Here is a 23,382-nt window from a genome sequence, read left to right as displayed (position 1 = left end):
GCTCTGATCCTCATGGGCCACACAGGCTCCCCGCTCACAGAACACAGAGACCTACAGAGCTTGGCAAAGGCAACTGTCCCCTGATGGTCTTCAGAATGTTTTTTGGTTCAAGATCAAAAACTTCTACTCCACCTCAGTAGCCCTCGTGCATGGAGGTTTCACCAAGCACACGTCCTTGAGAGTATATTGCTTGTGGGAGAGTCTCTATGGGTGACTCAGAAATGTCACAACCTTGTCCTTTTCCTGTCTCTTTGCTTATCTATCTGTCTGCCCATCCATCCACCCACCCATCCATCCATTCACCCATCCACCTACCCATCCATCCACCCACCCATCCATCCATCCACCCACCCATCCATCCATCCACCCACCCACCCATCCATCCATCCATCCACCCACCCATCCATCCATCCACCCACCCACCCATCCACCCACCCATCCATCCATCCACCCACCCATCCACCCACTCATCCACCCACCCATCCACCCACCCATCCATCCACCCACCCACCCACCCATCCATCCACCCATCCATCCACCCATCCATCCACCCACCCATCCATCCACCCACCCACCCATCCATCCATCCATCCACTCACCCATCCATCCATCCACCCACCCATCCACCCATCCATCCACCCATCCATCCATCCACCCACCCATCCACCCACCCATCCATCCACCCATCCATCCATCCATCCATCCACCCACCCATCCACCCACCCATCCATCCATCCATCTATTTTCATCTATCTCTTGTATCTGGAACTCACTAATAGTCATCTCTTTGCTTCCCTCTCTCTCCCTCTATCTATCTATCTATCTATCTATCTATCTATCTATCTATCTCTTGCAGTTGGAGCTCACTAATGCTTAACTGATTTTGCTGTCCTCCCCAGTGCACACAGAAAGTGAAGCAGGATTATCCCAATGATTGTCTCCACCCAATCAGGCAAATATTTGCCTCCTTATCTGATGGGTGGGGTGAGCATAAATCCTTTCTTGTTTTCTTTTTTCACTTTGGCTTCTAGAACACTTGGTCACCATCTTAGCCTGGGTTTCTGGCCCTGACAGGACCATGTGATACACTTGGCTAATGTTCTAGCCATCGGGTTTTTCTGAACAGAGGAGGGGAGTAAATCTAAAGCCCCAAATGAGTAACTCCTCTGAGAGAGTCCACCGGCTTCTTGAACTTTCTCCTTTTCTCTATTGTCTCTTTAGTCGCATGAGTCACGAGTCACTGCTCGAACGGGGAAGGAATGAACCTGCTCAGAGCTTTGTGTTCAAATCCTTGATCAGCTACTATGGAGCTTTAGGAGTATCAGACAAATGGCTCAGAACAGTGAAGGATAACACTGCACCTCCCTTGGCTAGTGTGGGAGGGCTAGCTGGGGAAGTCTCAGCGCTCAGGACGAACAGTTCCTGGCCCATCATAAGCACTGTCCTGGGAGGGCCACTGGGGAGGCTCTGGGTCTGGCTGGAGTGTTCTGTAGCTGAGCTCCTCTCTAATGCTTGAGACATCTTCTAGTAAGTTAGGGCGGGGCTTCAGCTTGCAGCTCTGACACTTCCCAGGATGCTTCAAGGTGCAAAGTTCACACCTTTAGCCGACTAAAGCTGAACAGATCCGTGGCCGAGATCTTCCAATAGATCCAGAAGGGAACAGGGGAGCCTGGACTAGTGCCTCTGCCCTCATGCCCGTGAGTTCCCCAGGGGCTGGATTCTGAGCTGCGCTGTAGACAAGAACCATCCATCTTCATTTGTACAGAGACTGCCTCGCCATATTTAGCCCAGAATGGGCCTCTGCCTCCTTACTGTTGGGATTACAGGCACATTCAGAAAGAGCCCACCGAGCATAGAGGGCAGGAAAGAACCTAAACCACAGGAAAGTGGAGGGTGAGGCATCAGCAGAACAAGCAGGCCTCCCATGGAGCCCCCACTGGCCCACACTCCGCCCCTGGAACTCCCAACTGCAGAGCCACTTTTCTGATTTTTTTTTTTAACTTTAAAGACATTTTTATGTCGGCATGTACACATATGCCTGTGCCATGTGCAGGTGACAGGATGCCTTTCAGGAGCCCATTAGCTCCTTCTACCTTTTTGAGACAGGGTCTCTCTTGTTTCTACTGCGACACTGTGACACCAGGCCTACTGAGTTTCCAAGGGATTCTCCGGTCTTTGCCACCCAGCTTGCCGCAGCAGGGCTGGCATTACAAACGCGGTCCACCGTATGAGGCCTCTTCTGTGGGTTCTAAACTCAGGTCAGGCTGTACATTAACTGCCTCTGCTCTCTGAACCTTCTCCCCAGGCCTAGCCCATCACTGTGAGCCAGCGACTGGGTGCCTGTGTCTGAAAGACGTTTGCTTGTTTTCTCTGTATGGTCTGGCCAGGGCCTTGATGGGGGGGGGGGGATGTGATCGGAGAGGGTGAAGCCACCATACCGCTAAGTGGCCTGTGTCCATGGGAAACCTCGTGAACTGTCTGTGAGGGAGCAAAGGTCTAGCATCCCTAAGAGAATTAGGTCCTTTCCTTCCATCCTTTTCTGGTGCTGCATCATCTTGCCGCTAAACGTAAGCCCCGTGTGGGCTGGGCAGGGCGTGAGCGCGCATGTATGTCAGTGCACATGTGTATTTTAGACCTGTGTGCTGAGTCTGAGTGTGATGGGCATACTTCAGTGGTGGGCACAGGCTCCCTGCCCATCTGCTGGGTATCTGTACTTTCCTAAGATAGCCAGCAACCCCAGGATCTTAATAGGATGGGTTGGAGGAGGAGTGCTGTGCCAGAGCACCCCCCCCTCCCACTAGTCTGAATACACCACCCAGCTTACCAGCCAAGAGCTTGAAGTCACACCAATGCCCGGGGGTGGGAGTGCACATCTCCTACAGAGCCCAACCAGGCCTCTTCTCTTCCAGACTGAGCACTTGAGGGCCACAAGAAGCCACTAGATAGAGGCCTTGGGACCTAAGATATACAAGAGACTGTCCTTACCTGTGGTTGCTTCTCAGCCCCTCTCATCTATGGCTGCAGGGAGCACAGTTCTGGGAGGAGCAGATGTACCCAAGGAAGCACAGAAGGGAGACCATGAGCCTGAACAAGCAGCGGTCACCAGGGTAGGGGTTCTCAGAGGAGCCTGGTTGTGTGGGAGCACCTGACTTATTCCGGGTGGCTCAGGGCAGAGAAGTCACTGTGGAAGAAGGCTCAGTGCCCACTGGCCACTGAAGGTCTGAGGGCAGTGGGGCTTTGACTCTTCTAGAGACGCCACACCCAAGACTGAGCTAGCAGAGCCTGCATAATCCCCTAAGCCTTCCTCCTCCTCTTATGCAACTGCTTTTGTTCTGGGGTGACTGCTACCTTACAAATCTCCCGTGGCATGTGGGCTGCCCTGGGATTGTGTCAAGGACTGTGGGCCTGGGAAAGCACTGCTGTGGACTGGGAGTTCTGGGATACCCTGAAGAGAGGTATGTGGGCAGCACAGGCAAAGGCGCACACAAGCCCTGAACCCTACACACTGTGAATGTGGCTCCACGTGCTGACCGGCCCCACATGTGTATGCACCCAGCATTCCTCCACAATGACCTCCATGTCCTATCCAGGGAACTTGGCCCACAGATACTTTCAGACTATGTCTCTCCCTCCCCTCCCCCCCCCCCCCCACCTCCCGCCGGCCTCTCCAGTGCTCCCTTTCAGGAATATTCCTCCAGAGGGGCAGAAGGATTTTCCTGTGCAGTGGCCTGCTGTTGGTTGGGAGCTGAGGCATCTTTGTTTTTCTCTGAAGTCACCCTTATTTCCCATCAAGAGAATGGGCCTGCTCTCAGGGGCTATCTCAGGGTCTCAGAATGTGAGGAGGATATGATATGTCCTCTGTCATCTTGGTCTGCACACTGCACACTGCCTTTTTGTTACTGTGATGACCACTCTTCATGACACACCAAGATGTGGGTGTCTTCATTATTGTTGTTGTTGTTATTATTGTTGTTGTTGTTCATCTTACAGATGTGAGAACTGAGATCCAGAGAGGCATGGGACACCGGTTAAGGTCACGCAGCAAATTAAAGCAAAGTTGACCAATGCTGTCCTCCACTTGGGCTAGAAAAAAGAACCTTACCTTCTGCCGCTGGCGTTTAGAGTATGAGGAATGGGCTTGGTTTGGAGCCTGAGAGAGGGGGCAGGCTGGGACCACCAAGCAGCCTTCGTGTGGGGAATTTTCATTTTCCTATGCCTAGAGCTTCTTAAGCTCCCTCTCAGGCCTTTGCTGTGGGGCTAGTCAGCACATACATACCATGGGAGAGGGCCGAAGGGACAACAAGGACACCTCCACCTGACCTTTGTCACGCAGGCAAGGCCCCTGCTCTCTGGACCCAGGACCTCCTCTGCTGGTCTAGGTCAGAGAGTGTACTTCCTTTTCTGGTCTGCAGAGGGCTTTCTCAGAGGCTGGAGTGCAAGGCAGGCTCAGGACACAAATCAAAGCATTGCCTTTCCAGTACCCAGGGAGCCTGCCTGGACTTTAGCTCCAGGCTGGGCGGGCTTCTCCAGAGAGAGCCAGGAGATAGTATGGGGAAAGAGAGACCCAGCAAGCCTGCCCCTGGCTCTCAGCCTGACACACCTCTCTTAGCTTTTCTGGAAAGTTCTCACCTCAGGTCAAAGACTTTGCTCTGCATCCTCGCTAGTAGTGAATGCCACCAGAAAGAGAGTAGGAGCACCGTAGCTGCAAACAAGGGAGGAGCTGCCCAGGCCAGTCAAGGCCCCAGACAGAGCTACCCATTGCTTTCGCTTGGTCCTGCCCAAGCTCCAAGATGGACTGAGGCCAGGAGAAAGAGAGTCACCAGGTGCTGCCCTTCCTCCAAGCCACCATTCTTCTGAGGAGCCATCCTTAGTCCCTGGGGAGTGCTGTCTGGCCCTGCATGGTTGGAGTCACAGACAATAGATTTGTTAATCTTGGGGTCTGGGTCTCTCTTAATGAGCCTTCCAGGCACTGCTGAGAAACCAGGGTAATTGTTCCCTGTGGCAGTAATGAGCTGGAGCCGGGCTCTGTCCAAACTTGAGAGAGGCCAGGAGGGGTCTGGTATGTAGCTAGGAGCCTCCCTGTGCCCAGCCCCGGGCCATGAGTGCTCTTTCTCTCCATCCTCCCAGCAACCCTCGGGCTAAACCGATAGCTTAATAGGTCCCATTGCTTGGGTGAGCGCACAGAGCTGGGGGTGACTTGCTCCTGGCCGGGCAGTGGCCCAGTCAGCCTTGTGCCAGACACTTGAGCAAGAAGATCTCCAGATTGAGTCCTGGCCCTGCCATTCGGAGCTCTGTGAGACAGTGTCACTTCCTCTACTGGTAGTCTCGGTTACCTCATCTGCCACGTCCCAGACTCCTGCACTCTATGGCCCGGGACCAGACCGGGTGGCAGGGGCTGCTCAGGAGTCTGGCTTGCTCCAGCACTCATAACGGCAAGAAGGCGCTAAGTCAGGGTGAGTTTTCCAGGTAAGAGCGCTTCCCTCCTCATGGGCTTGCCCACAGTTCACACCACTGCAATCCTGGACCACTGGCTGGGCAGATGGTGTGGGCAGGGCGGGTGGGCAGGCGCAGTAGGCTGAGCAGGTGTGGGGGCCTCCTCTCTTCCTCTTCATATTCTCTACCTTGCTCTGCCCAGAACTAGGTTACACAGCACAGAGGGATGAGGCACACAGGACTAGAATGGAGGCGGTGAGGACATGGCGGCCCGGCTGGGTCTTGGGTCGGGTGGTACAATACTGAAACAGGATTTGGCATAGCAGAGGTCTGAGTTTGAGTTCTGAATGTAACAAGATGTGTTTTTTGTTTTGTTTTGCTTTGTTTTTCCCCTCCCTGGGTCTCAACTTCTTACCTATGAATTTGAGCAGCTAAGTGCATGTCTGAGTATTGTCTTGTGCTGGAAGATGTAGCATATGCCTGTAACCCCAGCAGAGGCAGGCAATCTCTGTGAGTTCAGACTAGCCTCTTCTGCATAGTGCACATCTTATAGTGCACATAGGCCAGTAAGGCCTTACCTAAAAAAACAAACAAAAACAAAGCGCACCGTTCTGTGTCAAATGCTAGAGACTAAAGAGGGTGCATGGGGAGGGGCTGGGTGGGGCTCTCAGAGCTCCTCAGGCGCCTTGGCAGGAACAAGCAGGAAGGATGCTAAATTACAATACAGTTGACCCCACTGGGAAAACTGACTCCGTGAGTCCAGGCATGACTTGTTAAGGGGAAGAGAAGCAGAGTAAACAGATGTGTCTGGCAACGCGGCTACATCTCTCGGAGTTCCTGTTACTTTTGACTCTGCTGTATCTGATCAGGGAAGGCAGGCAGGCAGAGGGCATGTGTTCCATACCGATGCCTCCTGAAGGTGCAAGGCCAGCTCTGAACCTGACTCAGCCTTCCCAGCGCTGCTGGGATTACATGCGCGTACCAAGTGCTGTGCCTTCGTGGGTACACCTGCATGTGTGTGCCAGGCAAAGGTGTGAATGTGCAGCTTGTGAGCATGTGTGTGGAGTGTGTGTGTGCGCTCTGTATGGCTGAGAGTCCATTTGGCTGGGGATGAGGCTCAGCTTGTTGCAAAGGATGCACGAAGCCATGGATCCTCGTACTGCCTGCTGCTGGGCATAGTGGTGAGCACCTGTCATCCAGGACGCAGGATGTAGAAACATAAGGACCAGAAATTCAAGTTCATCCTCAGCCACCTAATGAGTTCAAGGCCAGCCTGGAGAAATGAGACCTCATATAAAGTCTCCTCTCTCTCTCTCCTGCCCTTCCTCCCTCCCTCCCTTCCTCCCTTCTTCTCTTTCTCCTTCTCCCTCTGTTTCTCCTTTCCTTCTTCCCTCCCTCCCTCTTTCCCTCCCTCTCTCCCTCTTTCCCTCCCTCTTTGGTATTTCCTTACTATCTGTAGTTTATCAGGAAAGGGAGGGGGTCACAGTCTAGAAACTAGCACCATTGTCTCTAGCCTATCCTTCTGTCCCATCCAGCAAATACCGCTACAAATGTCACTGAGAGGCCCCTGCAGGACTGTATTCTGGGCTGGGTATCTGCCTGGCTTCTCTGTGTGGCCCAGCAGCGACTGCTCTCCCTCTGTGACTCAGAGCTGGCTGGGAGCCTCAATTGCCCAATTGAATTTTTGTGCCATACCAATATCTTCTGGAGATGCTACTAGTGTCCCATTTTACAGACAAGGAGATGGAGGTCTGTGAGGGGAAATGGCTATCTCGGGAATTCAGGGAGTTCAGCCTGCTGGCGGCAAACCTGGATCTCAACTCCTAACTTCTAATTTAGTGCTTCACTGTTGCAGCCTAGCTAATGCACTGGCCACCTGTAATTCCAGAGGCCAAGAGGTAGAATCAGGGACAGGCTGGCCAGCCAGACCACCTATGCTAACACAGTCTGGGCTCAGCTGAGCCCATCTCAATGAATAAAGTGGAGAGCCGACCAAAGAAGATTCCAGGTCCAAGACCAAAACTCAGGCTTCTGCACGCTTGCGCAACACACACCCATGTGTCCCCACACATGTGGGCATGCATACACATATATCACACACACATACACTTGAGAAAATTAGAAAGTAAAAGTTAGAACAGTAGCCCAGTGCCTTTTGATTTACTGAGTAACCAGGAGGCTGCTAGTGTCTCAGGAAATGCATGCAGCCAGGAAGATCTGCATCTTAGAGAAATGAAAGCATCCTTTCTGGCTCAGGCAGGATTGCCATGGGTGCAAAGCCAGCCTGGGCTTCATAGTGAGTTCAAGAGCAGCCTGCAGTATTGAGTGGGTCTCTGTCACAAAAACAAAGCAAAAATGTACTTAAATGAATAAATTTAAAAGGCTAGGAACAGAGGCACACATCTGTAATCCCACCACTTGGGGGGAGAGGTGGATGCAGGAAGGTCCGGAGTTCAAGGCTAGCCCTAGTTGCAGACAGAGTTCAAACTTGGCTTGAATAAGACCTTGTTTCAGGTAGCCAGGTGTGGTGGCACATGCCATTAATCCCAGCACTCGGATCAGGCAGAGGCAGGCGATTGCTGTGAGTTTGAGGCCAGCCTGGTCTACAAAGCAAGTCCAGGAAAGCCAGGGCTACACAGAGAAACCCTGTCTCCAAAAAAAAAAAAAAAAAAAAAAAAAAAAAAAAAGACCTTATTTCAGACATAGGGGCTCTGAGCTGAGTTTTCTGTACTCCCTGGAGGAGGGATGAGCTGTCCAAGCCTGTGACAGGCTCCTCTTTGGGCAGAGGACCTGGGGCTGTCACAATTCTCGTGGAGCTGAGTCCATAGGGCCTGGCTGCATAGCATGCAATACTATCCCTCACCCCCAACCCCTGCCAGCCCATCTCAGGCCCATTTCCCCATTTGCCTTTGGAGTAAGTTTCTATTTCTGACTGGGTGGCCCTGGCAGCCCCAAATCTGACTCTTCTGTTCTGACTGTTGGTGTCTAGTTAGGAACAGAACCCTGGTCTGGCCACGTGAGCATGGCATGTTTATCGGCTCCTCCTACCCAGTGCTGGATCTGATGGTAATCGCTGTATGAGTGGCAAGCCCTGTGCCAGGCTCGTGTTGATCTGTGGATATGGCCCAGACTGCATCAGTGGCTTTTGTGCCCAGCCCTGGGTACCAGAGCCCTAGGAACTAAGAGACCTATTGTCCCCTTAAGAACTCATAGGCTGGGGACAAAACTGAGAGAAAGAGGTCTGCAGTACAGAAGTACAGACTTGGTGAAATGGCACAGTGGATACAGGTGAGATGATTCCAGCAGATCCTAACAACCTGAGTCTAATCCCTGGGACCTAGGAGGAGAAGGAGAGCCAACTCCTGAAAGTTATCACACACACACACACACACACACACACACAGAGAGAGAGAGAGAGAGAGAGAGAGAGAGAGAGAGAGAGAGAGAGAGAGAGAGAACACGAATGGATCAATGTAATTAACAACAACAAAAAGTCTGTAGCAGTTGAGAGAACTGAGCCAGGCATCCCATGACAACTCTGGTTTCCATGGCCTGGGACTTTCTCTGTCACACCGGAGAAATAGGAACAGCTGTTCCAAATGGTCCTGGGGTCTTGAGTGCCTTAAGCCTTATAGCAGAGAATGGCAGAGGTGGTGAGGGGTAATAGAGGCCAGGAGAAAGAAGTGAGACTTAGAAACAGCTGGGCTGGGATCCAGGCACCAGCATCTGTACCAGGCACCAGGCACCAGGCTGTGTGGTTCTTACAAACTAATGTTATTACAACTCTTAGAACCTTAGTTTCCTCTCTTAGTTTTCTCTCTCTCTCTCTCTCTCTCTCTCTCTCTCTCTCTCTCTCTCTCTCTCTCTCTCTCTCTCTCATTGGTTTTTCAAGACAAGGTTCTCTGTGTAGCCCTGGCTGTCCTGAACTCTCTTTGTAGACCAGGCTGGCCTCGAACTCACAGCGATCCACCTGCTTCTGCCTCCTGAATGCTAGGATTAAAGGCGTGCACCACCACGCCTGGCTGAACCTTAGTTTCTTTATCTGTAAAATGGGATCATAGAACCTACCTGACCACCTCCAAAGGCAGGTAAAATGAGAGGATGCATATAACATGACTTGTAGGTCCTTAGGAAGGGCACCCTGGAGGAGAATTTTCCCTGGGCAGAGCAGAAATTCAAGCCAAGACACAAGACTCATATGATATCAAAACTTAGGGCTGGAGAGATGGCACAGCAGCTAAAAGTACTTGCTGCTCTCACAGGGGACCCAGGCTTGGTTCTCAGTGCTCACATGGTAGCTCACAGCCCTCTGTGACTACAGCTCTAGTGTGTCTGACATCCACTTCTGACCTCCAAGGTCACTAGGCAGGGACATGGTAGAAACATACATACATACAGGCAAAGTACTTAAACATATAAAACAAAATAAACAAACCTTGACATGTCAAAACCTACGCGACACTCACCAATTCTTGACATGGTACAGAGTATCTTGTCTGTATCCCCATCCTATGACAGAGGGAAAGGAGAGACAGAGAAGCTACCGTATTTTTCAGACCATAAGACGCACCACCCCCCAAAAGTGTGGGGAAGGATTAGGGTGTGCCTTATGGTCCGATTACTGTTTTTACTGTTTTTCTTGTTTTACTGCTCTAAAAACTACATCTTATGGTCAGGTGCAGCTTATAGTCTGAAAGATATGGTAATCCCTGTTTGTGAGATATTTCAATAGTAAAGCAGATAAAAACTGGGCTCAAAACTCACATTTGGCCTAGGCCTCCTGGTCAAACTGGAACTCTCCCCTTCTGACTCCCAGGCTAATGGTGAGATCCACTGGGGTCTCTACCTAGCTTTATTACAGATCTAGCTAAGGTAATAGTGAAATCATGGTTCATAAGCAGGGAAACAGCCACTAGAACTAGTAGAGGGAGGATTCAAACCCAGGACTCTCCAACGCCAAGGGCACCCGTTCCACAAATGATGTGAGGCCTCAGAACAGAAATACATACAATACAAATGGCAAAAAAGTAAAAAAAAATATATGGGCAGCAACACACCACTTCATACCCAATAGGGAGGCTACAACGAAGAAGATAAAAATGTCAGCAAGGCTGGAAATGTGGCTCAGTTGGAAGAGCGCACACCCAGCATACAGGAACCCCGAGCCCAGAGCACAGTGCACAATCACAGGCACACTGGTGCATACCTGTGATTCCTGCAGCTGGGAGGGAGAAGTATAGTGAATTCAAGGCCAGACTGGGCTACACAAGAGCATATCTCAGAAAGAAAATAAAGGTTTCAGCAAAGACGTGAAATTAGAACTCTTAAATATTGTTGGTAAGAACATGGAATTGCACAATGCTTAGGAATGCAATCAAACAGTTCCTCAAAAATTAAACCTAAAATTATCATATGAACCAGAAGCTCCACCCTTAGGCATATACCCAAGTGAAAGTACCTCCATGGGCTGGACGTGGTGGCAACACTGTAGGATCAGCACCTGGGATGCTGAAATCTAAGGATTGACACAGCTCAAGGCTGGCCTGAGATACAATTGTGATACTCTGTTTGAAAACAGATAAACAGGGACTAAAGAGATGGCTCAGCAGTCAAGAGTGCCCGCTGTTATTGCAGAGGCCCCAGGTTCAGGCACCCACATCAGGCAGGTCACCATTTGCCTATAACCTTAGCTCCAAGGGATCCAATGCTATCTTCTGTTCCCCTCAGGCGCGCGCGCACGCGCGCACACACACACACACACACACACACACACACACACACACACACACACCCTATTTTTTAAAAGCAACCCTTAGGCTAGAGAAATGGCTGAGGGGATTAAAGCACTGGCTGTTCTTCTAGAGGACCCAGGTTCAATTTCCAGTACCCACATGGTGGCTCACAACCATCTGTAAATCCAGTTTTGGGGTCTGTTTCCAGATCCAGGATCTTCTGGCTTCTACAGGCACTGCACACAAGTACACAGACACACATGTAGGCAAAAAGACTCATACACATAAAATAATAAAATACATTTTAAGCTGGGCAGTGGTGGCGCACACTTATAGTCCCAGCACTCAGGAGACAGAGGCAAGCGATCTCTGAGTTCAGTGCCATCTTGGTCTACAGAATGAGTTTCAGGAAAGCCAGAGCTACACAGAGAAACTTTATCTCAAAAACAGACAAACAAAATAATAAATAAATTTTGTTTTTTGTTTTGTTTTGTTTTGCTTTGCTTTGAGAAACAGGGTTTCTCTGTGTGGTCCTGGCTATCCTGGAACTTGGTCTGTAGACCAGGTTAGCCTTGAACTTAGAGATCCACCTGCCTCTGGCTCCCTAGTTATGGGATTAAAGGTGTGCACCACCAAACCAAGCCACTTTGTTTTGTTTTTTAAAAGATTTATTTATTTTATGTATATGAGTGCTCTATCTGAATGCACACCTGCAGGCCAAAAGAGGGCATCAGATGCCAGTATAGATGGTTGTGAGCCACCGTGCGGTTGCTGAGAATTGAACTCAGGACCTCTGGAAGAGCAGATAATGCTTTTAACCACTGAGTCATGTCTCTTGCCCCCAAGCCAATTTTTAAACTTGTTTATACAGATGTTCATAACAGCACTATTCATAGTAGCCAAAAGTAGAAGTAATCTAAATATCCACAAATTGATAAGTGAATAACAAAATATAGCATGTCCATATGATGGAATATTATTCACCAATGAGACTGAAAGTCTGATCTAGTTACATGAATGAACCTTGAAGACACTGTGTTACGTAAATAAGCTAGACAAAAAGAGACACATGTATGATTTCAGTGACATGAATATCCAGAAACAATACATCCATAAACACACAATAAAAGCTTACTGGTTTGGAGGGGAAGGGAGAAAACAAAATAGGGAGTAACTTATAATGGACACAGGGTTTCTTTTAGGGCAGTGGTTCTTAACCTTCCTAATGCTGAGACCCTTTAATACAGTTCCTCATGTTGTGCTGACCCCTAATCATAAAGGTATTTTGTTGCTACTTCATAACTATAATTTTGCTACTGTTACCAATTGCAATGTTAATATCTGATAGTCAGGATATCTGATATGTGACCTCTGTGGGGGTCACAACTCACAGGTTGAGAACCAATGGAGCTGTTTACCCATGGTCACTTGGTCCTGCTGCCTTTAGGCCTGTGGTACGACAGAGCACCAGGGCAGGAATGCATGGTGGAGCAGATGTCAAAAGAGAGACAGAAGCTGGGCTTGGTGGTACACGCTTTTAACCCCAGCCCTCAGGGAGGCAGAGGCAGGTGGATTGCTGTGAGTTCAAGACCAGCCAGGTCTACAAAATGAGTCCAGGACAGCCAAGGCTACAGAGAGAAACCCTGTCTCAAATAACAACACACACACACACACACACACACAGAGAGAGAGAGAGAGAGAGAGAGAGAGAGAGAGAGAGAGAGAGAGAGTGTGTGTGTATGGGGTCCCCAGTAACTCCTCTGAAGGCACTCCCCTTTCCCTGTGATCTGCTTTCACCAACTAGACCCCATCTCAGGAAGCTTTCACCACCTCCCATTAGTGCCATCAACTAGGGGTCAAGCCTTCAAAATACAAACATTTAAGACCCAGACTGTCACACAGAAGGCTGAGACAGCCTCTAACCATAAGACAGGCAGCTTGGAGCTTCCTGGCAACTGCCATGAAAAGGGAGAAACAGCCTCCAGGGGGAGGATCGTGATGGGTCCTTTCAGATACTGACCTTTCAGGGGCGAAGAGTCCTAAAACTTGAGTTGGGCCACTGCATCATAAAAACATGTTCTGCTGTCGAAAAGATCAAGACCTGTGAGGGGCCTATATGTTACCACACACGTAAGCCACCATGCTAGCCTGCTCCTGTTCTGTGAATGCTGGCCAAAGACATAAAGCTGGTAGTTAGAGGTCAAGAACTTTGCTCTTCACAGCAACAGGGATGGACAGACTATCAGCCCTTGGGCCAGCTCTCAAGTTCCCACAGGCCAAGACAAAGATGGTGGCCAAAAATACCTGTGTGTGTCATGGGCTGAGGGGCAAAAAAAGGAACCGGAAGCTTAGGCGCTGTGTCTTTTGTGATGGGCAGTCAACTTGCCTGAATTCTGTCTCAGAGGAGGAAGACACTGTACTGTTCCAGACAGTCAACAGACACGACGCTAGCATTATCTTCCAAGGCTGTTTGCTCAAAGACAGCCGTCTCTGCTCATCAGCTCTGCCAGGCTCTGCTGAATCGATGGACGGCTTCCCCAGAGCACAGATGTGCTATGCTGGGCTAGTAGCCTTTCCCCCTTTCTCTGTTTAATTTGTTGGGAATCCGTTTACAACTATATACAACAAAATGTGTGCTGCAACAAAATATAAGCCTTATTAGCATTTTGTCTGTTTTTGTTTTGTTTTGAGACACGGTCTCACAACATAGGCTCAGCTGGCTAGAACTTGCTAAACAGATCAGGTTAGCCTTGAGTCTGCAGTAATCCTCCTGCACTGACTGCCCAATTTTACGAGATTACCCAGGCCACCACACCCAGCTTAACCCCTTTTAAATTAAAAAAAAATTAGATTGTATTTATTTTGTTTTCTGTGTGAGTGTTTTGTTTGCACATAAGTATATGCATTACATGTGTGCCTGGTGCTTGCAGAGGTCAGAAGAGGGCATCAGATCCCCTGGAACTGGGTTCATGGGTGTTTGTAATCCACCATGTGGGTGCTGGGAACTGAACCCAGCTCCTCTACAAGAGCAGCAAATGCTTACTGCTGAGCCATCTCTCCACGCCTTCTTGGCAGTGCACAGCTAAGGTCACATTCAGAACATATGTGTTACTGCTTAGTAACTGCCAACAGCCATCTCTAGAATCCTATCAACCAAATGGCAACCAACCAAGCTGGGCCACAAGCCTGAGACCAGCCTATCCACACAGTGAGACTCGGTCTCAGGCACAAAATACTCTGTTCCCCACCCCCACCCCCACCCCCACCCAGCCCCTGCACCTCTGTTCTATCTCTGGATAAGCCCTTCCTGTAAGTACGAGTGCCCATTGTTTTACTTGGCACAGTATGTTCAAGGTTCACCCGTGTTACTTGTCACTCTCAGAACTTCCTCTCCTCTTCAGGGCTTTGGATTCTAGAGGTGGGGCCACTAGACGATCTGCTAATTCTGGGGTGTGTGTTTACTTATTCTAAGAAACCTCCATAGTGCTTTTCACAGTGGCTGTACCATCTTACATCCATGTCGGTAATGCAGAGAATTTGGACATCTCTATCTCCTCACCAACCCTTGCTATTTTCTAGCTTGTGGTTTGGGCTTTAAAAATGATCTAGTTATTCACTTACCCCCGTGTGTATGTGTGTGTGTGTGTGTGTGTGTGTGTGTGTGTGTGTCTGCACACACGTGTACAGGTGGGTGGAGGTGATCCTGTACCACAGCACACGTAACTCTGTGGGAGTCAGTTCTCTCCTCCCACCATGCTTTGAGGCAGAGTCTCTCTTGTTTCTGCTGCTGTGCTGCACAGAAATGACCTTCCCGCCCATTCTCCTGTCTTCCATAGGAGTGCCGGGACTACAGGTGCATGCCACCACATCTGGCTCTTTATATGGAGTCTAGAAACAAGCACTTTGACCCACGGAGTCATTTCCCTGGAGCCCATCCCCTTTATTAGTAGTCTCTGCGATGGGCATCTCTTGGCCATAATTCTCATGTCTCTGATGGTTAGTGGGGCTGAGCACCCTTTCAGAGTGCACTGGCCATTTGCTTTACTTCTTTGGAGAAATGATTTTTGTTTTGTTCGTGTGTGTGTGTGTGTGTGTGTGTGTGTGTGTGTGTGTGTGTGTGTTGTGTATTGAGAGAGGGTCTCTCCCATGGACCCCTGGCTGGCCTGGCACTCATTAGTCATCCTGCAGACCGGGCTGGCCTTGAACTTGTATTAACTCCTAACCAGACTAGATTTCCAAATACTTTCATTGGAGGGTGTGGGGTGTGGGGGGCTTTCGACTCTGATGATAATGTCCCTTTTTACACACAAAGACTTTTAGCTTTGATGAAATCAAATTAATTCATTTACCGCCATTGCCTGTGCATTTGGTGTCATGGTGGTGAGGATTGTTTTAGTTGCAAATATCCAATCCATTTAATTCCAAATGTATCCAATTTCTTTCTTGAACAAAGAAAAGTTTATCAACTCATGTAAAAAAAAAAAAAAAAAAAAAAAAGGTCGGGCCTGACACAGCTAGACCCATCACTTACATCATATTCTTTTTATGTTCTTTCTCTGGGTTCCTACACACTCACTTAAATTCTTAAATTCTTTCTAGACGTGCCAAGCCTTCACAGTCCTCACTGCTGATAACTAGGAGAAAGGAGGGAAAACCTTCCGTGCTGGTCACATTAAAAAAAAAAAATCCTGAGGCACAATCTAATTGGTTAGCTCCCAAAGCAATTACTAATGACAGGTTTGGATGCGTGCTCTGATTGGTCAGCTCTGGGCCACGTGGAGTAAGATTACCACTGGATAGGCAGAGCCAGAACAGGCAGCTATTCCTCGCCAAAAGGTGTGCAGGAAGCTCTGCTTCAGAAGACGTCCTGCACATCGGGCTTCCCATGGGTTTCCCTTTTGTTAGTTCTGAAGACTCCCCGGAGGAGGCGGCTGCTGTGGAGATCTGTAACTGATAGAGGGCAAGCCCCCGGATGCTTTCTCTGCCACCCCAGATCCTCCCTAGCCCAGCCGTGCTGCTGTTGTGATGTGGACTCGAGTTCACAGCCAGTAGCCCTTCCTCTGTCTACACTACCTCGGGCTAACCTCGCGATGTCTTGTTTTCTCATCCTGAGGAGGTAGTGCCAAACCAGTCCTGTCTCACAGGGTCTTTAGGAGGCTTGAATGGTGACACATAGGCCTATCGCTTGTCTCATGATCCTCACCAGCTCTGCCTTTTCTAACCATACACTGGCACCTCCCGCTCTCCTCACGACCTTCAAGGGCCTCGCCTGGCCTCTGCTCTGCCCTCTCTGTTGACGCTGCCTGAAATACCCTTGGCCTCCAGATTCCCATGGCGGTTTTCCTTACCGCTTGCTCCTTCTCTGCCTGCAGAATCCCTTCCTGCTTAAGTCTCCCGGAGGACTCAGACACTGACATCTCCTTAGGATTATGGAAAGTGTCCCTGTCCACATTGAGCTCCTGAGGGCGCGGGACCTGCTTGTCCTGTCAATGCCTTTTTCTTTCAGTGGGAGTGGGCCAGCTACCGGTATGAGAAGAGGACAGGCTAGGGACCGAAGCAGCACTGGCCAGGGAACAAAAGAAAACACAGCTGGTCCCAGAAACGGAGGGCAGATCCGGTGCATGCGTGCGTGCGTGCGTGCAAGAGGCAGGGTGGGTCCTACGAAGAGAGAAGTCAGCAGGCCTAGCTTCTGTGGAGCGGGACTCTAGGAAGCTACAAAGGCCAGGGAAGACAAATGAGGATGTGGGGTTGTTTTTGCTGAGCCAGCTCTGCTAGCTCATGGAAAGAGGATGAGCTGACAACTGAAAACACAAAGGACTAGCAGAGCTTGGGGGCTGCTGTGGAGCAGGGCTTCAAGCCTCCCAACAACATAAAGACAATGAACAGGCTTTTTATTGGTAGTATTGGTAGCATTGAAGGCTGTCCCTGCTTTGTTTGTTTGTTTGTTTGTTTGTTTTGTTTTGTTTGTTTTTAATAGGGTATCATGTAATCCAGGCTGGCTTCAATCTCACTGGGTTGCTGGCGGTAATGCTGAGCTCTGGATACTCCTGCGTCTACCTCTTAAGTGTTAGGATCGCAGCTGTGCACCACCACACACAGTTTATGCAGTGCTAGGGAGCGAATACTTTACCAGCTGAGCTGCTGGCATCTAAACAGTAACCGTCTTTCACACCAGAGTCTCTCTCAACCTTCTCTCCACCCTGCGTAGGGTCCAGATCAAGTGAGGACCTGAATATATTCGGGGGACTCAGTCAGGTCTGTAGTCTCTAAAACCAGGGCACACATCCTCACCCCAGGAGAGCTGAGGGACGCAGGACCAGGACAGAGTATAGCTGAGCAGTGTTGATGAGACATATCCCATGCCAATGGGCTGGGTGTGACCCTGAGCTCCACCACCCAAGAAGAAGAAGCAGACCAGGTCCACCGCATTCCAGAACAGACGGCACATGGTGCTCGTGTTTTGCCCTGTCCAGCCTGGTGTTGCTGAGACACAGTCCATCATGGGAGGAAAGTGCCCCTTGGGGAGCCATGCTGGATACTACAGCCAGGCTGGGGGCAGAAGTTCGTACTGTTCAAACTCTGCCCTGACCAAGATGAATGTCTTTGGGACTCATGAGCCAGCTCCCCAACAACCAGATGACAGTGCTGTCCCAGAGCCAAATGCCTCTCCTCTCTTGGACTCAGCTTCCTGTCCTGCAAAAGTGGGTGTAAGGAGAACTCACGAGTTCTAAGGGCATCCGTCTGCTGTCACAGATGGGACAACCTATATGGGCTTGAAGGGGGACCAAGTTCTAGAAGCCTCGCAGTTCCCGGAAACCTGGGCCAGAGCCTTGCGTTTCCAGAAACAGGGAGCCAGACCAAAGTAAGACAGTCCCTGCAGGTTGACCAGAGGGTACTACAGAGTCACCTAGTCCCATAGGTCCTGCTGCACCTCTCTCTCTCTCTCTCTCTCTCTCTCTCTCTCTCTCTCTCTCTCTCATTAATGTTGTTTGGCTTTTTTGGTAGTTTTGTTGTTATTTTGTTTCGTTTGAGACAGGGTTTTTCTGTGCAGCCCTGGCTGTTCTGGAACTCACTCTGTAGACCACAAATCTCACAGAAATCCACCTACCTCTGCCTCTCTAAGTTTCCTTTTCCCTCCTATGCCATCCAGGCAGGGGTCAGGTCCTTTCCTGGAAGTCGCCGAATCAGTCCTCCTCCCCTGGCCCTGCATCAGCTTCAAGTGGTTCTGGGATGGATGTCAAACCACAGTCACCTGCAGTCCCCAAGTCCCTCGACCCTCCGGGGTTATTTGTCAGATCATTTCGGAGGTTTCTTTATGAGGTCCTCAGTCTTGTCTTGCCAGCCTCATCTAGATCTAGGATATTGGGGTGCCTGCTGCTCCTCCTCACTCTGCCCTGTGCTTAACCACAGGGTGTGAGAAGTGGGTGCAGACGGGAAGTGGTGGGCTCGCCCGCAAGTCTGACTATGAGGGAGGAAGAGGCACAGCTGGGGAGACATGTGAGGTCAAGGGAGAGTTTTTGCTGAGAGAAAAGTGATGGGTGAGGGTAGGGAGCCAGCATAGGGGAGCTAAGGAGAGGAAGGATAAGAGGAAATGTGTCCCTATAGGACTGCTGGGGGGAGGTGGGGAGGAAAGAAAGGAGCAGGTGGCTCTTTAGGCAGCAGGAAGTAGACGCCGATCCATCTGAGGGCTGCTGGGATTGAAGATGTACAAGTGAGGACAGAGATAATGTAGGCTTAGAAGAGAGGGGAGTGAGGCCATGCCAGGTCAAGCAAAAGGTAGGAGAGCCAGCACAGGGAGGGATACCAACTCCAGAGGTGTTTATACATAGGCCTGGGCCCTGGGGTGGGTTGCGGGGCGGGGGGGGGGGGGGCGGGGCGGGGCGGGGGACAGAGAAGCCAGAGTGCTCCTGCACCAGAGCCTGGGTCAGAGGCCCCACACAGAAGAGGCAATCATGCAAAGCCGGAAGCTGGCCAAGCAGACGGAAGCCAGTGTGGATGCCCAAAAGAGATTCAGATCAGAGAGGACAGCGGCCAGGAGGCAGCACAGCACAGCACAGAGCAGGGAAGCGAGCCAGGCAGGCAGCCTCTTCCACATTTCAGCCAGGGCTATTCACACCGAACCACTCAGAGAGAAACAGCTCCAGGAACATCCTGTTCATACATTCATCTCTGCTGCTCCTGATCCCTTCAAACCACATGCTGGAAGTCAAATGGAGGCTCGCCATACAAAGTTCAAGCCAAAGTCCCTTGTCCCCCATCTGGTTTCTGCTCCTAACGCCAGTGTAGACGTGCTTGAGCTGCTCCTGGAATTCAATCCTCCCACAAATATTTACCGAGCATCTACTGTGTGCCAGGCACCATCCTAGGACTGTGGATACGGCAAAGGACAGGTGAAAAACCTGGTCATCTCACCAACAACAAAGAAGTGGGACAGTTGTTCAAAGATGGTGCGTGCAGACAAACACAGCAAGGCACACCTGGAACCCAAGCCCTTGAAAGGCTGAGCCAGGAGGATTGCCATGCCTTACCCCGTGTGGCTACCCAGCAGCTTACCTCTCCATCCAGCCTTAAGCTGGCTTCCTGATGCCAGCCTCTGGCACGTGGAGGACAGTGGACAGAGGACAGAATCCCTACCTGGACAGTTCTGGGCTACAGAGTATAGCTCTGCCTTAAAAACACAGACAAAATGGGCCTGGTGTGTAGCTTAGTCGGTAGAGTGCTTATCTAGTGTGCACAGACCCCTGGGTTCATCCTCAGACTCTGTAAGCTAGGTGTGGTGGCACATGCCTATGATCCCAGAACCTGGGAGGTGGGGGCAGGAGGATTTGAAGTTCAGGATCGTCTTCAGCCACATAGTGAGTTTGAGGCTAGCCTGGGCTACAAGAGAGAGGAAGGGGTTGCTGATGAGATGGCTCAGCAGGTCATGGTGCTTGCCCTAAAACCCGACCTGAGTTTGGTGTCTGGGACACACATACTGGGAGAAGAAGGAGAGCACTGACTCCTCTGAGTTGTTCCCTGACCTCCGACGCTTGCCCCATGACTCTCAAACATGTGTGTGCACACACGGAAACAAATATTAGAAAGCACACATGTAAATAAACGAATGCAGTAATTTAAAAAAATGTAAGGTGCTGAGGAGAAAAATCTAACAGATCAGGGGAAATCCCACACGTATGTAGGAGGTTGTGGTTTTAGCTAGGGTGGCAGAGGAAGGACTCTCAGGGAGGGTGTCCTTTTAGTGACACAAGGAAGAGAGGTCTGTGTTCCTCATTCATGTCACATATGTCCATCCCAGCAGCCACCTGTCGCCCTCCAGCCTCCCGCACTCTGCTCACGTTGATGCCCTTCTAACGTCCCTCCCAGCCAACCTCAGACACCTATAGAAACCCTTGCCCACCTCCATGGGTGGGCCCCAGTCCCACAAGGCTCATCTTGTGGGTGAGTTGTTTAATGGAAATGCAGCGCTGCAGGGCCTCTCTGGTGCTGGGACGCCAAGTATGTACCACACAGGGCTACAGGCGCCGTCGTGGCATTTTGCTGTCATACCATATGTGGTCCAGCTTTCCCTGGATCTGGATGTGAGCTCAGGAATCGGGCGGTGGGAATGAAGAACAGTTGATGAACGGTCTCAGGATGATCCCCCACGGGGTGTCTCAGGTCCTAGAGGCAGGCTGCACTAGGGCAGAGTCAGTAACCGGAAGTGCATCTTGGGGCTGTGACGAAGCCATCACCAGGGGAGCTTTCCTCGAGGTAGGCAATGGCACCCCTGGGAGGAGTGAGCTCCCCGTCAAGGGAAGTATGCAAACAGGGGCCAGACTAGCCACTGGGGAGGCCTCAAATTCTCCTCTTTGGGGAGAGGAGGAGCTCCGAGTCATGTGATGTTAAGGTCTGTCTGGTTCAGTAGGCCCAGAACCCAGAGTCCTGCCACAGACCCCTGGCTCAGGGGAGGGGGGTCAGAGGGATGTCTTCTCTCCATCAGATGGACTCAGGCCTCAGGAGATGCTAGGGATGGTTAGAGCAGGACCCATGGCAGGGGTCTGCTTCTTATGATGTGAGGAGTCCTCTGAGGCTCCCCATAGCCCAGCCTTAGACGTAGAACAGTGCACAGAGCCAGGTACCTTCGGTGTCTTGTCTCTAAAACAGTCAATAAACACTCAGATGAGCAGGTCTTCCTAAGGTTGAGGCGGGGGCCAGGCCCACAGCACCCAACAAATACATCATGGGTCAAGATGGCTCAGTGGGTAGTGGTGATTGCCACCAGGCAACCTCAGCTCAATCTCCAGTCCCCACATGGTGCTAGCAGGAAACTGACACCCACAAGTAGTCCTCTGGCCTCCACATACATGCTGCGGGGCACACACACACACACACACACACACACACACACACACACACACACACACACACACACGGCAACTGGTTGAACTCAATAGCACCGTGTAGCTTGTCTTCACGGACTGGATTCACACCTAACCTTTCCCAGGGTTAACAGGGAACTGGAGACCTAAAAGCAAAATAGATGTTGTCGTCAGTGTCTCTCGGAGTTAGAAGAGGGAGGGACTTAGTCTGATCCGGACCCTTGGGCCCTGCCTCTTAACTCCATTGTTTTAACCTATTCCTAGGAACTGGTGCGGTGCTGGCTCTATTGTGTACACTGGCAAACTCTTAACCTCTCTGGCTTCAGGTTTCTGGTAGGGAAATGTCACCCGACTTCCCAGCACAGGCTTTATCACTACTCAGATCTTGGGCATTCAGCTCCCAACCAGCCACTGGCTCCCTGTCACCTTGGACAAATCACCACTGTGTCTGAGCCTAGTCATCCCCGGTGAGAAAAATCTGTGAGACAGTCATTTAAGCGTTTGTTTTTGGTTCATGATTTCAAAGATTTCCATCTCTCAGCCTCAGAGCTATGGGCCTGCAGCAATGCGGGAACACCAATCACAGTGAAAGGCACGGTGGGACAAAGCAGCTTGCGGCAGCTGGAAGTTGAGAGGGGGGAGGAGGAAGAGGAGAACAAGACACACCCTTCCAAGTCTCGCCCTCCTGACCCACTTCCTTCAACCGGGCTCTACCTCCTAACATCCCAACCAACGGGAACTATGCACGAGCGGATTCACTGGAATCAATGGCCCGATGATTCAGTCACCACCTGTCCCATAGTGTTGCCTGCTGGGGACAAAGCTTTTAACATATGACCTTTTGAGGGAGACCTTTTAACATATGACCTTTTGGGGGTATTGCTACACCCAAGCAATAGCCACCTGACTCTCTGCAGTGGGACAGTGCTGCCCTTTTCATGTAAGGCCCTAGTGCCAGAACCCTGAGCCCAGCGCCATCTTCTACTGAGCAGCCAAGAGGTTAGCAGTGAGTATCGGAGAAGATGGGGCCTCATGGATGTAAAGTAACCTCTCTAGGACCCTCGGCACATGGAACCCAGATTCTACTGGGTTGACACGAGCTACTGGGATAGCAGTGGTCACTCTGAGAATCTCCCTGGCTGTCACCACTCCACCAGACAGCCCCTCTGTCCCCACCTGCCCTCTAATTCCCCATGCAGAGATGGAATTCTGGACCAAATCTGTACGAGAGGCTGTTCTGGTCCTACTACAGACCAGAACTACAGGCAGATGGCTGGTTAAAAAATATATATATTTAGGGCTGGAAAGATGGCTCAGAGGTTAAGAGTACTGTCTGTTCTTCCAGAGGTCCTGAGTTCAATTCCCAGCAACCATATGGTGGCTCACAACCATCTATAATGAGATCTGGTGCCCTCTTCTGTCATGCAGGCACACATGGGGGCAGAATACCGCACAAATAATAATTAATAAAATCATATATGTGTACACACACACACACATTTAAAGCCGAACGGTGGAGTTGCACACCTTTAATCCCTGCAGTGAGGTGGTAGAGGCAGGTGGATCTTTGTGAGTTTGAGGCCAGCATGGTCTACAGAGTGAGTTCCAGGACAGCCAGAGATACACAAGAAAATCCATCTAGAAGTGTGTGCGTGCGTGTGTGTGTGTGTGTGTGTGTGTGTGTGTGTGTGTGTGTAATTTGAAACTATGTTTATATGTGTGGCTACGTGCTTCTGAGTGTGGGTACCTGTGGAGGTCAGAGGCGTCAGGTTTCCTGGAGTTAGAATTCCAGGCAGTTGTGAGATACCTGATATGGAGTCTGGGAACCGAACTCTGGTCCTTGGGGGGGGGGGGTAGGG

The 23,382-nt window shown here is 50.6% G+C and overlaps 1 protein-coding gene across 3 annotated transcripts in view; it reads left to right on the top strand.

The window, feature by feature from the left end:
- Nucleotides 1-23,382, top strand: part of P2RY6 (pyrimidinergic receptor P2Y6) — a 40,139-nt gene that overhangs the window by 7,069 nt on the left and 9,688 nt on the right. For 2 of the 3 annotated variants that reach the window (XM_084772950.1, XM_084772952.1), the window contains exon 1: nucleotides 4,965-5,466. The exons of the other annotated variant lie outside the window; for it this stretch is intronic. The gene's annotated coding sequence lies outside the window, so the exon portion shown is untranslated. Of the gene's footprint in view, nucleotides 1-4,964; nucleotides 5,467-23,382 lie in introns of those variants that run through there. 3 annotated transcript variants of the gene reach the window in all.

The sequence above is a fragment of the Acomys minous genome, assembly GCF_964271855.1.
Source record: "Acomys minous genome assembly, chromosome: 2".
NCBI lineage: Eukaryota > Metazoa > Chordata > Mammalia > Rodentia > Muridae > Acomys > Acomys minous.
This window is presented reverse-complemented; position numbering and strand designations above follow the sequence as displayed.